Below are 18,766 nucleotides of genomic sequence, written 5' to 3' on the forward strand. Positions count from 1 at the left end.
TCAAAAAAGCTGTAATAGCAATTGTCACATTAAACTCAATGTGGTTACAATTTAAAGTACATTCCTGCATATTTGGCCCAAAAATCACAAGGCCAATGTGCCTGACACGCATTTGAACCCACCCCCTTGTCCAAGTTAACAATCCATGCCACCTATTTTAAGCCAATCAAAAAATGCCACATCACACCTCATAAACAGTCACACAAGAAATAGAAGAGATCTGGAATGTTTGTCCAATCCATCAACAGTTTACGATTAATCCCTATTTTTCTTTTTACTTTTATAATTGTTCTGCATCTAGTCTCAGCGGTTGAATCACTAAGATCCAATGACCTTCACTTTTCCGCAATAAATCTTTCTATCAATATTTATTCTTCGAAGATTCGGAGCCGTTGATCAAAAGATCTAACGACTCACATTGCATCTCTTGTTTTTAACCTTAGAGATGCCTCTAACTCTAATCATTCTATCACCAAGTGGCCGTCCTCATTTCCTATTTCTTCCCCTGTTCTCTCAAACCCTGCAAACCCATCAATCCAAAACCTTGCACAAAATCAAACCCAAATCACCCCTTCTGTCCCTTCTAACCGCGAATCTTGCCGATTCCTTTCCTTTCTCATCACTCCGATTCAAATCACAAACCCCAGAACCCTAGACCTAAAAAGTGCAATCTGGGATTTTATTCATCATCCCCCTATCCGATCAAATCGAAGCATGCATGACCATGTCTTCTACCTCATAATCATCATATGTTGTCCAGAGGTCAAACACCGTGACCTTAGGATATGGAGCTCTAACCGATATTTCTTCAGTACTCCAATGGTTGACCTTCTCCTCCCATCGGGCTAAGGTAAAAATCTTACAATGGTTTCCCCTCTTTTTCTTCTGATTTTTACTTTCTTGTTATCATCATCTGTCAATAATCACTTGTTTGTTCATAATAATACGAGGCTTTCATTATGTCTAGCTATTCATGTGATTAATGACATTTCATGATAGTTGTACTATGTTACTTAATCTGTTATGGTTATTGAATTTTACTTCTCATGATTTAGTTAGTTAAGATATTTCTACACCGATGCTATTCTAATGGATAAATCCTGCTAAGTCTTCCATGATTAGTTGAATTGACCCTTATGTTGATTTTATGTTTGATTCACCCCTATTAGTTTGATGACTGCCGTATGAACACTATCATGTCAGCTAAATCAATTGAATTATGTTCTTGAATTCTTCCTAATGTCCTGTTAAGGTTTCATATCTCCAGTAATATGTTATCTTGATCTTCATGCCTATGAAGTTGAGTTTCCTTGTCTTGGTCCAATGAATGATTCTCATTGCAAATCCTGTCTTATATTTGATATGTCTGCTTTACTGACCTTAGCTAACAATCTTGTTGTTGATAAGTGATTCATGGATGTTTATCACTATAGTTTTAAATTATGTGGTGAACTTGTTAGCATAGCTATCACTAAACTTGTCCACTTCCTATCATCATTCACTATCTCATGACTGTTTGAGCTCCGTGTTAGTAGCTATATGTGACTTATACTATTGCATTGATTGAATGACTCCTGCTTGACCTCTATGCTTATATATACACTTATCATATTGTTTTTGCTGATCCAGTAGTGCTTAGGAACCATTGCATGCCCTTATCTAAGAGAACTTTATGTTTAAGTTACCATGTTGATTTTCTTGCAGCCTCCTGTTAATCTACCCTAATGGTAGTGCCTATCTCATTATGATTATCCGATTGTTTAGCTAAAGAACCTTAGATCGTAGTCATGCTTGGTCTATATTGATAATGGTTTGGATGTCATCATAATAATTTAGTGAAGGTGTGGGTACATCTTAACTTAGGGTGCCACAGTAGTCCTACTAAATGATGATCTACATTCATCTATCTGTTTGGTTTTGACCATTTATGTTTTTGGATCTTTCATGATCATGTGGTGTCTAAGACACTATTTGAGAAGACTTCTTTTGTCAATATGGGTAATTGTTCACTCTGGTAACCTAATAGCTTGATTGAATGATGTTGAACATGTACTATGCCAGTAGGATCCAAAATGGTTTGTTGGTGTAACTTGTTAGTAAAATTACTTACATGTGTAAATGAACTTGTTGTGATCTGATTGTCCTGCTTGAATCAAATGAGAATGAACATCTCTACTTACTGACTCGTGTCAGTTGACATCACTATGTATAGAAGAACTTAATCATGAACTGGAGTGATATTTGGATCTTGCAAATTGAAAAACTGTTAGACTATACATTATCACAACTAGATATCATCCTCGTTAGGTCCAAACAAAATTAAAACTAACTTTCCTACATGCATTGATATCTCTGCTGGTTTAGCGGATTGATAATTTGGGAAGCCTGAACACGGTTGTTAATATAAGTGTCTAGTGTAGTAGGGGTCTCAGTTATATATATATATACACACACACACATATGCATGCTTGCTCTAGACTGTTCTGAAGATTATTGAAATGCATGCTGACCTGTTTTAAGTGGCATGAACATATTCAAGGATCCTGAAATGCTGAACCTTCAATAGAATTAATAAAGCTGTGAACATATCGTTCTTTGTCACTTACTGATGCTTAGATCACATAAATAAGGCATCTATGAACTTGAAGTGGTTAAAGATAACACCTATCTACTGATAATATGCAACTAGCTCTCTTTGTTCTATGACCGCATTTTATTAATGATCCTCTTAAGTGTTCTGATGCATACTATGATCAGCCTTAAGGTCTTTGATGTTATTGGAACCCTATAAATCTACCTACAATGATTTATCTTTGTACTTATTATTCTGATAAGATGTCCTAAGGTCAATATTGTGTTGCTTCTTAGCTGATTATGCTCTAATGATAATTGCAATGTCTAATGTGGCTATGTATTTACTTCTAACAATGTGAAACTACTAAGTTGACATTATATTTGTGTCCAAACCTTTTAGGAAGAGTGAGAGTTGATAATCAAGGGTATTTAGGTATGAGCTTGATTTGTGGTTGAGCTACCCCTCCCTGACGAAAGCTTTACTTGGGGTCTATGTGACCCTTGTGAACTCTGAAGTATCAGGGGTCCATAGGGGACTTTATCCATAAAATGAGGTTTACTCCAAGCCTTTGGTCATTGACTTTAATTAATACTCATAGGGTTGGTACAAATAAAGCTAATTTTACTGTATTCTTGAGTGTCTTTATTATTATTAGTCGTTATGACTTTATCTTATTTCACCTTAAATTGATCTCCACTAATTATCTTCTTTTCTTTTGTATGCATGTCCGAATTGAGTCTGGCAAGTTCCTTTGGAAATCAAACCCAAGTTCCAGGTCTGGGTCACTTCCTCTGCACTTGTTGAGTCTGCTGCTTGTTTGAATCCGGATGAGCTTGACTACTAACGAGCCCAATATCAAGAGTTAAAATCTCCCCTCCTCTCATTTTTTAATATTAGCTATTGCTATTTGTTGATTATGTGTATGTCTTTGAAACTAACATTACTATTGGATATTGTTTTGTTATTTTGATTGTTTAGGAAACATAAGAAACCAAGACTTGTAGTTAAAAGGTCAAACTAGATTATAAGATTCGCTTACTTTTGTTACTCTAACATTTGAGCATTAGTAATTTGAGATTAATCATTCAATAATTAAACAATTTTACTTATGTTTACCATTGATGACTTTCAGTTTTAAGTTTTGACAAATTCAAAAAGTGAACAAATTCTCTTTGGAAAATTGTCAAATGGGTAGAGCACATAATACAAGAGTCGTTTCAAAAATAAAAGCAATCATGTACAACCGGGCTTACAAGAAACAACGAATGAATTTGAAAACAGAAGGCATCTCACTAGAACCATTTTCACGAAACAAACAAGGTATATCCGTTCTCACCCCAAGGCATATTTTTTTGAAGTAATCCTATGCGTTACAAGTTATAAAATCTCACAAATAAGCACAATCCTTTTAAACAGAAGTACACAACCATTTTTCCAAAACAACGAGTTTTCAACAAGACAGAGACAGTTTCACAGGTCCTGCTTAGAAAATTTAATCACTAAATTAAGTAGAATATAAACATTTTTTTTCTTCGAACACAAACCCTTTTTCCAAAACTAGAATATTATTTAATGTGATTTGAGGTTTCTAACTAAGTTCATATCATATTTTAGGATTTTTTGGTATGTTTGAATGGGGTCCCGGGGGCCTCTAGAGTAATTTGGATTGAAATCGGATCAAGAGTTGGACTTGTGCAATTTCTGTTGGCAGCAGATTTGGTGTGACCGCACCTGTGGTAGGTGCGGATCCACAAAAAAAGGCCAAGTAGGCGCAAATTCGGGAACTGGGGATGGAGCCTAAGAGCATAGGTGTGAGGAAGATTCCGCACCTGCGATCTCGCAGATGTGGAATGTGGGTCGTAGGAGCGGAAAGGAGGCTGGTGTGGTTGGTCCACAAAGCAGACAGATTTGTGCAGAAGCGCATCCGCATGTGCTGGCAAGGGATCGCATAAGCCATTGGTCGGGACATAAGTGATATCCGCATAAGTGGATTTTTAACTGCAGAAGCGGTACCGTAGAAGCGGTGAAAGGGCTCGCAGGGACAAAATTCCTAGCAGAGTACATGTTACTACCCAAACCGATGGGTCGTGACGGACACCCGGTACCTTACTCAACCGACTACCAATATAACGTATCTTTTCATGTCATACTATCATAAATAACTGAACCGGAAGGCTGCCGTGAGATAAGTAGAATACAACATGTGATACCAATTTATACATAAGACATACGGACCTATAAGGCCAAAATAACCACTTGTACACTAAATATAGGCCGACAAGGCCATATAATCTTTTACGTACATGACGTCTATCTACAAGCCTGTAAGAATACATAATTTTCATAAAGGTTGGGATAGAGTGTCACGACCCAAACCGATGGGCCGTGACGGGCATCTGGTACCTTACTCAAGCGAGTACCAACGTAACATATCTTTCTTATTACATCATCATATACAAGTGACATACAGGCCTAATAGGCCAACATAATCATTTATAAACTCATAACATAGGCCGACAAGGCCGTACAATCTTTCACGTGCATGATATATGTCTACAAGCCTCTAAGAGTACATAAATGTCGTAAAGGTCGGGACAGAGTTCCACCATACCAAACAATACACGTCTAAATCATATTAACCAAACAAGCAACTCCAAAGCAAATGGAGTGTTCCAACATCTTCCGCTGAGCTAATAGCCTACTTAGAGGGCTCTCGACCTGTCTATCGGGACCTGCGGGCATGAAATGCAGCGTCCCCAGCCAAAAGGGACATCGGTACGAAAAATGTACCGAGTATATAAGGCACATAAATAAGTACATAACAGACATGAAAGAAATATAGAGTAATTGACTCAACCTGTAAGTCTGGATAGCTCTGTAAATCATAAATTACTTTTAGCGTCATGCATATGCGTATGAATGTCATGTCGTGCATAGGTACATGTTTCATATCATCATCAGCCTCTGAGGGCATCCAATCATATCATATCAGCCACTGTGGGCTAAATCATCAACAAATACCAGCTGATCAGGTGGTGGTGTGTATATAACGCCATAACCTTTCCCTTATCCCATATACATATATATACATACATATATACGCGTATATAATGCCATCTGGTCATAGTTCAATGTACATGAATGCAATGCATGAAAAGTATGTTAATAAAATCTTTCAGAATGTCATAATACCATTTTGCCTTTGAGTAGTATCATAAAGTAAACTCTTTTCAACTTTCGTACTTTTTGAAACCCATGAACAAATGATAAAATATTTTGACACATGGAAATTCAAGAATATAGATATATCTAATACTTCTATGAATAGATTCATTTATGGAATTTGTGCATTTGCACGTTTCGTTCGTATCATATGGATCATGCCAAAAGAAAGAAGGGATAACCTTAACATACTTGGGGGTAGGGAATACTCCGTATAATATTCTTGGACAAGATTGCACCGTACTCCCTTATAATCGCAAAATCCCGTTGCTATTTACGTAGCCTCGTATGATCATCATTGATATTCTCCTGTAGCACCAGTGGCCATGGACCAACAACAAGCGCTCAAGAAAACGGAATTGAGCTATTGCATAATCACTTGACATGACAGCCTGCATTCCTTCAACGCCACTGATGCCAACCCCAACATCAGCCTCTTGGAGCGTGCTTACACCATTTGCCCCATTACCAATTGCTAATGTATTTTGGTGTGTTCCAACTTTCACTAATCTAGTAACAAGTGCTTTTTGTTTAGGAGTGGAGCGGCAGCAAATTACAGATGCACAATTTATTGCAAGCTCCAAGAATGATTTTTCCCATTTTTTTGTCAAGAGCAAATGACAATGATTTGCCATCAATGATCAAACCAAATGATGTAGTAATTTCTTTGCTTGAGCTTATTTGTGATATTCCCTCTCTTATTTGCTTTGTGATGCTATCATGTGAAACCTTTGCAATAGTTTCCTTGTTTCCTCGGGTTTTTAATTACTGCCACCAACCCTTCTTTCTCAAAGACCAATTTTTGGATGCATGGATTCATGCCGCCTATCTAAAAGATGTAAGAGTCACAATATGTTGTGGCAAAAGCTGCCACGTTTTTTTGTGTGTGGGGGGATTAATTTGCGGGTAATTGATTAATTACCGGGTAACGGGACATTACCTAATTAATTGTGTGTGGGGGGATTAATCTTATCCAAATATATTTCCAATTAATTAGGTAATGTCACGTTACCCGGTAATTAATCAATTACCCGCAAAATTGAGAATTATTCCCACTTACTTAAAATATTACTCACTTTTCACATACCTTATACACCTTACTATTATGGTCATGTGGTACCTTGTATAGTACTAGTCCATAAATACCGAGTATTTTAACTCGAGCCGTATTTTATCCCAACATGCCAAACTTGGACGAAAATTCATTTTCTTTGACTTGCTTCCCCTTTCACCTTTACGAATTTACTTATTACTTGTTTGAAATAGCATAATCCCTAAAATCTCCAAATAATCTTTTTCCTTGGACTGATGTCAGTTACCTTATGACAAATTCAACGTACAACACTACAGGGTACAACATCGTCGTAATATAGTATTGCGGGACGTGAAATCTCACTTCTAGGATCTCATTAATTTATTTATGGCGTATTTTCATGTACGAAAATATAGGGTCTAAATTATTCTCCCCTTTGGAACATTCGTCCTCGAATGTTGACTGATGCGCTCATCGTCCTCATATCCCATAGTTCTTGCAAATAATTTAGTAGTCCTTTTGCCATCTAGGCAACTGTTCTGTGAATAAGTCCAAAGGCCAGGCCATTCTCCCTGTTTAGGCCTTTTTCCCACGCCATGACTTGTGATTGAATTCCTTCCAATCTCGTAACTGTTGCTACCTTCCATTATGCAACTTCTATGATACCGACCTTGTAAATGTTCTTATGTGACTCTCCTCTCCTTGTTCCTCCAGCTTTTAACCAATCCTGAAGTTCTTCGCTTGGTATTTGTCGAACTTACGAATATTGCTATATCTTATTTTATAGACCTGGTTATCCATTCGTATGACTTTACTGCATCTACATAGGTCATACTATACCATAACTCTTACCTCGATTTCTCGTTACGGAGGTCAGCTACCAAATCTCAGATTAATTTCGTTGATTATCTCATACGTATAAATCTATGTCCTCTAATGCCTCCACACTAGTGTTCATCTTTAAGAATGACGGCCTAATCTCCTCTCATACTTTATAACTTTTATCCATCCATTGTTGATTCACCTCAATTTCGATCCATAATCCACCCCTGATAACTTAACTTTTTATGTAGTATTGCTACTAGGATTCATTTTTAACGGGGAACATCTGAAATGATTAGATTGATCCACTTGGGGCAATACCCTGCTTTCATTAACTGTATCTCACGGCATCCCAATGTGATTCACTTTGTGTGGATATTTTAATTTTGTCCAATTCATGAGATTCCTTTCTTTTATTCGCCAGATCATTACTTAATCGAAGGCCCAAACGTTAATTTTTTTAATAATAATTACCCCTCATTCTATTAACAGGGCATCATTCTATCTCTTCTAAATGTTATTAGTCTTAGACTCCTTTGAGTTCATTAAAGCTATAGTGAGCTTTGTATAACATAGAGAAACTCTCTGCTCTTCTTGTTTTCATGGGCTTAATCCTAAAGACTTATCCATTCTCGTCACCTTTTCACTTGCCTTTCCTCATCCTTACTCATGTTTCCTTAAAACTTTGTTGCTCTACCATACTTTAGCTTGCGTCCTATATATATCCATTTATAAACTTTCCTTCAACTTGCTTGCACCATAGATTTTCTTATGTTCTCGGGGAATATCAAGCGAGACATCACATTGTTTCTAACTATTCTTTACTCTCATAATCAGGATTTTCGATACCTAGACCATAGGCTGGAAGGTATGCTATTGACGCTGCTGCTATTATTCCTGGATATTGAATCCCCGCGCTTCTAATCTTCTATCCCAAATATGGAATGTTCTCAACCTTCTGCTTCTGAGTGTCTCGTACATTGTTCGCCTTTACCTTACTTTCCTTAAAGCCTCACATCACATCTTCTATCTCTTTCATAACCTTCCCTCTACATATGTTTAATTCATATTCACAACTTGAAGTTCTATTATAATACTTGCACCTCTGGTGTATATACAATTTAGTGAGAGCTTTATACTGACTTCTTATAAGGCTGGTACTTCTAACCGGCTTTCTTGTAAAGCCATTATAGATTATGGTTGTTGTACTATCCCTCTCGTACCTCTGATTTTAAGGGAGATCCTGCAATGTTCTCGATCACGATATTTCTATTTTTCTGGATCCAATAATCAAACTCCTGATTTACTTGGGTAGTGTAACTCTTTAGTTTCCACCTCCTTCTGATCGGCCTTTACGTAGGCTTAAGCTACTTTCTGATCTGTGGCTCATGGTATTAGTTATTACCTTAGCCTTTTATGGGCGTTATGGAATATCCATGACATAATCTTCTAACAATTCAATCCTTTGTCTATGCCCTGGGCTTAATTCTTTCTTTTAACTTATACCGGAGTCTTCTATGGCTGCATGATTGTCACAAATATGCTGCCTGGATAATGCTCCAAAATCTTGAGTGTATCCATAACGTACTAACTCTGGATCATTGATCGAATAATTCTTTCATTCCATCTTAGCTTTCCTTCAACATAAGCTATTACTTTTCCTCATCTTTCTGTCCCCTTGTTGCGTCCATACTTAGCTTATCATTGTGCCCACACTTGCCAGAGTTTTCATACAACTCATATGATCTCGAATATTACTTTTAATTCTTACTTCCCGTTCATTATCCACGATAGGTGCCATTTTCCTTTGGAATGCTTACAATGTTGTTGCAAGATTGTTGTTACACGACCATTTCCTCTTTAGGTCGTTTTGCTTAGGTTGAAGCCTTCTTTCTTATCTACTCAGCTAGTCTTTCGTTGTAGTACGTAGGGAGAACTCTTGACTCACGTAAAGCTGTGAGCTTATTACGGACCTTTTTGATGTCCTTACTTGCCTATAATCATCCGTAGTTGCTTACTTCCATGCCCTTATGCTTATATGGTTGCTTCTGAACTGATATTTTGACTGCCTTTCTAGTGACACTTTCTTTTATCCCCGCAACACTCATACGGTACCTTTAATTACCCTGACTCTTGTTTGAATATATCTCAAGTATTATAATGATATTCTTCGAGGCTGAATTCTCCATGTTGGGTTCTACTATGTTTATCTTACACAATCTGATGACTCGTCTGTAACCTCCTATTTATCTATAACTGGGAACTTCCTGACCAATTACGAACTACTCGTTGTCCCATTCTCATATCAATATTCCTCGTAATCTTTCTTGGATTATTTTATTTGTCTTAACTTACGTCTCACATTGGCTCCTTATTTATTAATAACAACTCGGGCAGGAACCTTTACTTCCTCTCCTTGACATCGTGCTTGCACAATATTCTTTCGTAGCATACCTGTAAGATTTGGATAAGTGCCATCTCATTCCTCTTTTATTTATCGCATTCTTCCTTTACCATTCCATAGTCACTAGAACCACTTAATTCTGACTTAATGTCACATCACTCCATATTCCCCCTTTAGGGGTGTACTAAGAGTTGAAGCCATGAGGATCTACCTATAGATGTTTTACCTCTTCATCTTTGGCATCGTTTCTCGACATCAATGATCCTTACTCGCCTTGCAACAATCCTTCTGTACCAAGGATGACAAATTCCCTTACTCGTGAGGATGACACTTAATATAACTGGTACATACAGTCCCTTAAGCTTAACTTTGCTAACATTGCTTACTTTAGGGAAGCATCTTCCTGAACGACCATTCTCGAAATTTCTCATCAATCTTCTTCTGTTGTCCGTCCTATTATTGCCGGAATGTGATATGAAATTCTCATAATGCTAACTATTATCAAATCACTCAGTCCCTAATTCATAGTTAGTTTATCTTGTTCACCAGTTCATATTAATTTCTATTACTCTGGGGTCTAACTTTTCCTCTTGGTAATCGCGCTAGAGTTGCGAGCTTATTTCTCAAAATGAGGATATGACTTTATGGCCTATATTCTTTTATTGTCTCAAGGCCTGTCATCTTTTGTCTTTTCCTTTACTTGACTGTAAACTCTGTAATACTATCATCATTTTTTTTGACCTACCATTATCATCCGTGTACCACATCTTACTCATAATGCTTCATTAACACTCTTCTTATATCCCGCTAATTATCTATGTCTACTGCTTTAGTATGAAAACTCGAACAAAATATTCTTTTGCTTTTGGCTCCCCTTGCTCCATCCCTTGGCTCTTTCAATTGCCAAACATTCTTTCTTTACTGGGGTCGGGAGCCATACTAAGGTAATATTTATTCCTTCAAGGCCTCTAGTGCTCATATCTAGCTTTAATATTTTAGGGTGCACCATTTAGGTGTCTCACGAGGAGATCTACTAGCACACTTGCAATATCCTTCGGAAATGTCAACTAACACAAACAATCCATTCACCATTTTGGTTTACTCTAACCCCAGCCAGGTCTTGATGTTCCGTCCTTTTCTTAAACTACACCTATTAGCCCCCATAGGGCATAACTGAGATGGGTACGGCTAATTGTACATACATCTGTTACTGCTGAGGGTAACTCTTAATGCTTATATTTTTCTGCCGGAACTGTAATACTGATAATCTTCATTAACTGGGCGCCTCGTACCCTTCTTCACCTTGCTTCTTTTACTTCTTGAAAGCATTATCTTTCACCATAAAGGTGGATAAATATTCTTGCTTTAAGGTTCCTTATCAAGAGGCTTGCACCTTTCAGTACACCCATGATTTGCTAAAGACCTCACATTTACTTATTATAAGCAAGATGCAAAATCAAGTTCCTCTAAATCAACAATTCCACAGCTATATCTTTTATCGATCATCTTTCTGAATGTAGGCATGTTTTTCTTACAAATAGAAGTTCGGGACTTGAATTCTTATAAGTGAGATCTACCACACGATCTAGAGTAAGAAGAAAGAGTGACAATCCTAAATGCCCTGTAGGCTCCTACTTATAAGTGTGGTGCACGACACACCCATAAACAATACTCTACTAGACACGGCTTGTAGACTCCCTAGGACAGAATTGCTATGATACCACTTATGTCATGACCCAAACCGATGGGCCGCGACGGGCATCCGGTACCTTACTCAACCGAGTACTAATGTAATGTATCTTTCTTATTACATCATCATATACAAGTGACATACGGGCCTAATAGGCCAACATAATCATTTATAAACTCAAAACATAATCCGACAAGGCCGTATAATCTTTCACGTGCACTACATATATCTACAAGCCTCTAAGAGTACATAAATGTCATAAAGGTCGGGACAGAGTCCTGCCATACCAAGCAATACACGTCTAAATCATACTAACCAAACAAGCAACTCCGAAGCAAATGGAGTGCACCAATATCTTCCGCTGAGCTGATAGCCTACTTGGAGGGCTTTCGACCTGTCTATCGGGACCTGCGGGCATGAAATACAGCGTCCCTAGGCAAAGGGACGTCAATACAAAAAATGTACCGAGTATGTAAGGCACATAAATAAGTACATAACATACATGGAAGAAATATAGAGTAATTGACTCAACCTGTAAGTCTGGATAACTCTGTAAATCATAAATTACTTTTAGCATCATGCATATGCGTATGAATGTCATGTCATGCATAGGTACATGTTTCATAACATCATCAGCCTCTGAGGGCATCCCATCATATCATATTGGCCACTGTGGGCAAAATCATCAACGTATACCAGCTGATCAGGTGGTGGTGCATATATAACGCCATAACCTTTCCCATATCCCATATACATATATATATATATGTGCATATATACGGGTAAATAATGCCATCTAGTCAAGGGTCAATATACATGAATGAAATGCATGAAAAGTACTGTCACGACCCCAGTTCGCCCTCCGTGAACTGTCGCGATGACACCTAGTCTCTATGACTAGGTAAGCCTAATAAGTGCGGAGATAAAATCAAAACTTGCAAAAATATAAATAAAGGAAAACCAAGAATAACCAAAAAGGGAAGCAATATATAGAAAGCCGCTCGACATATACACCGCGACATCTCAAACTTATACAACACTATCCCAAAACCCGGAAACTCACGGGAACGCAAGCTAGAAAAAATACAGTAAAGTTCTCTAATCTCCAGAATGTCTACATCAACAGTAAGATAGAAAGACTAATAATATAGGATAGAATAAAGATAGAGACTCCTTGGTCTGCGGACGAGGTAGAAGTACCTCGAAGTCTCTGAAAGATCTCCCTACCTCAAGGGTGATACGCCTGGGTAGAGGTACCTGGATCTGCACATGAAAAACATGTGCAGAAAGGGGCATGAGTACACCACAACGGTACTCAATAAGTGCCAAGCCTAACCTCGGTCGGGTAGTGATGAGGAAGGTCAGGGCCCTACTGAGGTAAATAATAATAAACATGACAGGATAAGATAAACAGTATAAGTGAGAATCTACAGTAAGAATCTATACAATATGATAAGGGTACCAACGGAAATAGAAATAAAGGCATAACCTCAAGGAAATACCACTCATAGCAAGGATGATAACCGGGGATCTCTTTGTATCCCGAGGATCTCTTGGTATCCTCAATATATACTAGGGATCTCTTGGTATCCTCAATAAGTACACTAGGGATCTCTTGGGATCCTCAATAAACACACTAGAGATCTCTTGGTATCCCGAGGATCTCTTGGTATCCTCAATATATATGCCATGGATATCTTGGTATCCTCAATAAACACACTAGGGATCTCTTGGTATCCCGAGGATCTTTTGGTATCCTCAATATATATGTCAGAGATCTCTTGGTATCCCGAAGATCTATCGGTATCCTCAGCACCCATGCCAGGGATCTCTTGGTATCCCGCACCTCAGTCCAGATCTTAAATACGTGCAGGGGATCTCTCGGGATGCCATCCCGTAGTCCTAAATTAAATCACACAGCAACAACTCAAGAATATCAAAATAAATACTAAGTTCGTAACAAGTAAACAGTTAATTCTAATCTAACATGCTTCACGTAACACAATTAAGGCAGTTCAAGCAAATAAGCAATTAAGTCAACTAAGCATACTTTTCTAAAGTAACACATGCTAGGTTTGCAAGTAGAATAAAAACAGGTAAGAAAGGAACTCAGTTTAAATACTTAAAGTAAAACCGGATTTTCAACAATTAGCTAAAGTACGCGCTCGTCACCTCACGTACAAGGCATTTCAACTATCAAATATCATATCCTAAGGGGAAGGTTCCCCACACAAGGTTAGACAAGCCACTTACCTCGAACCGGCTCAAAATCAACTTGAAACCATGCTCTTGCCACGAGTACTTGACTCCAAATGACCCAAATCTATTCAATTCAATTGCAAAATGTAAATAACACTTCAAGTAACTGATTCTATAATTAAATTCTAAGCTAATACATGAAATTATATAAAATGACCAAAAAGCCCCTCAGGCCAACGTCTCGGAATTGGGTGAAATTTATATTTTCAGAAACCTCTTACTCTCACGAGTCTATACATAACAAAAACACCGAAATCAGAGTCCAAATGACCCCTCAAATCCGCTATTAAAGGTCTCTTAAACTCAAGCCCTAATTACCCTTTTTATCCAGATTTCTCACCATTAGGTCTTTAATCACATAGAAACGAGTTATGAAGTCAAGGACATTACCTCTAAGTGATTTCCATTTGATTTCCTTAAAAACTCCTCTTAGAAGCTTCAAACCCGTACAAAAATGGTGGAAGAATAGCCAATTTTCGCAAAGGCAACTATTTATATGTTCTGCCCAGCTACTTCCGCATTTGTGGCCAAGATGCGGTCCCGCTTCTGCGGAACAAGTGTCGCATCTGCGTCTTTCCCTTATGTGACCAGCTTTTGCATCTGCGGACCTCTAACCGTTCCTGCGGTTCCGCTTTTGCGAGCCTCACAACGCATCTGCGTTTCTGAAGGAATGACCCAAAGTCGCTTCTACGGCGCCACATCTGCGGTCCCCAAGCCGCAGATGCAAAAATATCAGAAGCAGCAATGCTACAACTGTTGCAACACTTCTTCAACCTTCCCGTCGACCATCGGAAGTCAACCCGAGGCCCCGGGACCTCAACCAAAGGCACTAACAAGCCACAAAACACTATCCAAACTTGTACCAATCCTTAAAACACCTAAAAAACATCGAAACCTCGGATTAATCAAGGATTTAAGCCTAAGAACTCCAAAATTCTCAAAAATACGCTTTCGATCAAAACTCAACCAAAACAAGTCCGAATGACCTAAAATTTTGCACACACATCCAAAATGACATAATAGAACTACTGCAACTCTCGGAATTCCATTCCAGCCCTCGGATCAAAATCTCACTATCGAACCGGAAACTTCTAAAATTCAACTTTCGTCATTTCAAGCCTAATTTAGCTGCGGACCTCTAAAACACAATCCGAACACGCTCCTAACCCCAAAATTACCCAACTGAGCTAACAGAACCATCGGATTTCCATTTCGAGGCCGTCTTCACACTGTTCCAACTACGGTCAATTTTCCAACACTTAAGCTCTCATTCAGGGACCTAGTGTCCCAAAAATCTCCGAAACTCACAACCGAACATCCCGGTGAATCAAATTAGCAGAATTAAACTTGGGGGAAGCAGTTAATAGGGGATCGGGGCGTTAATTCTTAAGACGATCGGCCGGGTCGTCACATCCTCCTACACTTAAAACATTCGTTCGTCCTCGAACGAGCATAGAGACATACTTGAAGTAGTAAAGAGATGAGGGTAACGACTGCCTATATCCTGCTCGGTCTCCCAGGTCGCCTCCTCAACCGGCTGACCCTGCCACTAAACCTTTACTGATGCAATGTTCTTTGACCTCAACTTTCTGACCTGTCTGTCCAATATAGCCATTGGCTCCTCAACGTAGGATAGATCTTTGTTCAATTGGACTGAACTGAAATCCAACACGTGCGACGGATCACCATGATACCTCCAGGGCATCGAAACATGAAATACCGGATGAACTCCTGCCAAGCTGGGAGGTAAGGCAAGCTCATAAGCAACCTCCCCAACACGCCTCAATATCTCAAAAGGGCCAATAAACCTCGGACTCAACTTTCCTTTCTTCCCAAATCTCATAACGCCCTTCATAGGCGAAACCCGAAGCAGAACCCGCTCTCCAACCATATAGGAAACATTACGAACCTTTCGATCCGCGTAACTTTTCTGTCTGGACTAGGCTGTACGGAGTCTATCCTAAATCACCTTAACCTTCTCTAAAGCATCCTGAACCAAATCTGTGCCCAATAGTCTGGCCTCACCCGGCTCAAACAAACCCACCAGAGATCTACACCGCCTACCATATAAAGCCTCATACGGTGCCATCTGAATGCTGGACTGATAGCTGTTGTTGTAAGAAAACTCCGCCAATGGAAAGAACTGATCCCAAGACCCTCCAAACTCAATCACACATGCACAGAGCATATCCTCAAGAACCTAAATAGTGCGCTCGGACTGTCCGTCCATCTGAGGGTGAAACGCTGTACTCAACTCCACCCGAGTACCCAAATCATGTTGAACGGCTCTCTAGAACCATGATGAGAATCGGGTACCCCTATCTAAAATAATGGATACTAGAATACCATGTAGACGAACAATCTTTCGGATATAAATCTCCGCCAACCAGTCCGAAGAATAAGTAGTACATATAGGAATGAAATGAGCGGACTTTGTCAATCGATCCATAATCACCCAAATAGCATCAAACTTCTTCAAAGTTCGTGGGAGTCCAACTACAAAGTCCATAGTGATCCACTCCTACTTCCACTACGGGATCTCTATCTGCTGAAGCAACCCACTTGGTCTCTGGTGCTCATATTTCACCTGCTGACAGTTGAGGCACCTAGCTACAAATCCAGATATATCTTTCTTCATTTGCCTCCACCAATAGTGCTGCCTCAAATCCTAATACATCTTCGCGGCTGCCGGATAGATAGAATATCGCGAACTATGGGCCTCCTCTAGAATCAACTCTCACAGCCCATCAACACTGGGTACACAAATCCGATCCTGCATCCTCAGTACCCCATCGTCACCAATAGTCACATCTATGGCATCACCGTGCTGGACCTTGTCCTTGAGGACAAGCAAATGAGGGTCATCATACTGCCGCTCCCTGATACGATCAATTAAGGAAAACCGAGTAACCACGCAAGCTAGGACCCGACTGGGCTCCAAAAGATCCAATCTTACAAACTGGCTGGCTAAGGCCTGAATATCGATCGCCATAGGCCTCTCTAATGCTGGTAAATAAGCCAAACTTCCCAAACTCTCTGCTCGGTGACTCAAAGCATCGGCCACCATATTAGCCTTGCCCGGGTGATACAAAATAGTGATATCATAGTCCTTTAGCAACTCCAACCACCTCCTCTGGCGCAAATTTAGATCCTTTTGCTTGAACAAATGCGGCAAGCTCCAATGGTCAGTATAAACCTCACAGGGAACCCCGTATAAATAATGGCGCCAAATCTTCAGGGCGTGAACAATGGCAGCTAACTCAAGGTCATGAATATGGTAGTTCTTCTCATGTATCTTCAATTGTCTGGACGCATAGGCAATCACCCTACCGTCCTGCATCAACACCGCTCCGAGGCTAACCCTCGAGGCATCACAATAGACCGTATAAGACCCCAAACCTGTAGGCAGTATCAAAATTGGGGCTATGGTCAAAGCTGTCTTAAGCTTCTAAAAGCTCGCCTCACACTCCTCCGTCCACTGAAATGGAGCACCCTTCTAGGTCAATCTAGTCATAGGGGCTGTGATCGATGAAAACCCCTCCACAAAGCGACGATAATAGCCTGCCAAGCCAAGGAAACTGCGGATCTCTATGGCTGAGGATGGTCTGGGCCAACTCTGCATGGCCTCGATCTTCTTCGGATCCACCTGAATTCCCTCACTCGGTACCACATGACCTAATAACGCCACTGAATCCAACCAAAACTCACATTTCGAGAACTTAGCATATAACCTCTTCTCTCTCAGAGTCTGAAGAACAGTCCTCAGGTGCTGCTCATGATCTTCCCAACTCCGAGAATACACCAAAATGTCATCAATAAAGATAATGACGGACGAGTCAAGATACAGCCGGAACACACTGTGCATCAAATGCATAAAGGCTGCTGGGGCATTGGTCAGCCCAAATGACATAACAAGGAACTCATAATGACCATACCGAGTCCTGAAAGCAGTCTTCGGGATGTCTGGATCCCGAATCTTCAACTGATGGTAACCTGAGCACAAATCAATCTTAGAAAACACCCGTGCTCCCTAAAGCTAGTCAAACAAATTATCAATACGAGGCAAAGGATAATGGTTCTTCACTGTAACCTTGTTCAATTGGCGATAATCAATACACATCCGCATAGAACCATCCTTTGTTTTCCACAAACAAGACAGGAGCACCCCAAGGTGATACATTGGGCCGAATAAAACCCTTATAAAGAAATTCCTATAACTGATCCTTCAACTCAAGAGCATCCATACGATACGGAGGAATAGAAATGGGCCGAGTGCCCGACAACAGATCAATGCCAAAATCAATATCTCTATCAAGCGGCATGCCTGGAAGATCAGCTAGAAACACATCGGGATAATCCTGTACTACAGGGACTGAGTCAACAGAAAGGGTATCAATACTGACATCTCTCACATAAGCTAAATACACGTCACACCCCTTCTCAACCATACGCTAAGCTTTAAGAAAAGAAATAACTCTACTGGGGGTGTAATCTAAGGTACCTCTCCACTCAACATGTGGTACACCTGATATAGCCAGTGTCACGATTTTGGCGTGACAATCACGAATAGCATAATGGGGCGAAAGCCAGTCCATGCCCAAGATAATATCAAAATCGACCATGTTGAGTAACAATAAATCGGTTCTAGTCTCAAAACCACTAAGAGCAACCAAACACAACCGATAAATGCGGTCCACAACGAGAGAATCTCCCACCGGAGTAGAAACATAAACAGGGGAACTCAAAGAATCCCGAGGTACA

At 39.6% G+C, this 18,766-nt stretch overlaps 1 long non-coding RNA gene across 1 annotated transcript; it reads left to right on the top strand.

Annotated features, from left to right (window-relative positions):
- Nucleotides 1-533: 533 nt before the first annotated feature.
- Nucleotides 534-3,628, top strand: LOC107806216 (uncharacterized). Its single transcript, XR_001652601.2, has 2 exons — nucleotides 534-850; nucleotides 3,313-3,628. It is a non-coding gene; the product is annotated as an uncharacterized LOC107806216 (long non-coding RNA).
- The last annotated feature ends 15,138 nt before the right edge of the window (nucleotides 3,629-18,766 follow it).

Source organism: Nicotiana tabacum, chromosome 10 (assembly GCF_000715075.1).
Source record: "Nicotiana tabacum cultivar K326 chromosome 10, ASM71507v2, whole genome shotgun sequence".
NCBI lineage: Eukaryota > Viridiplantae > Streptophyta > Magnoliopsida > Solanales > Solanaceae > Nicotiana > Nicotiana tabacum.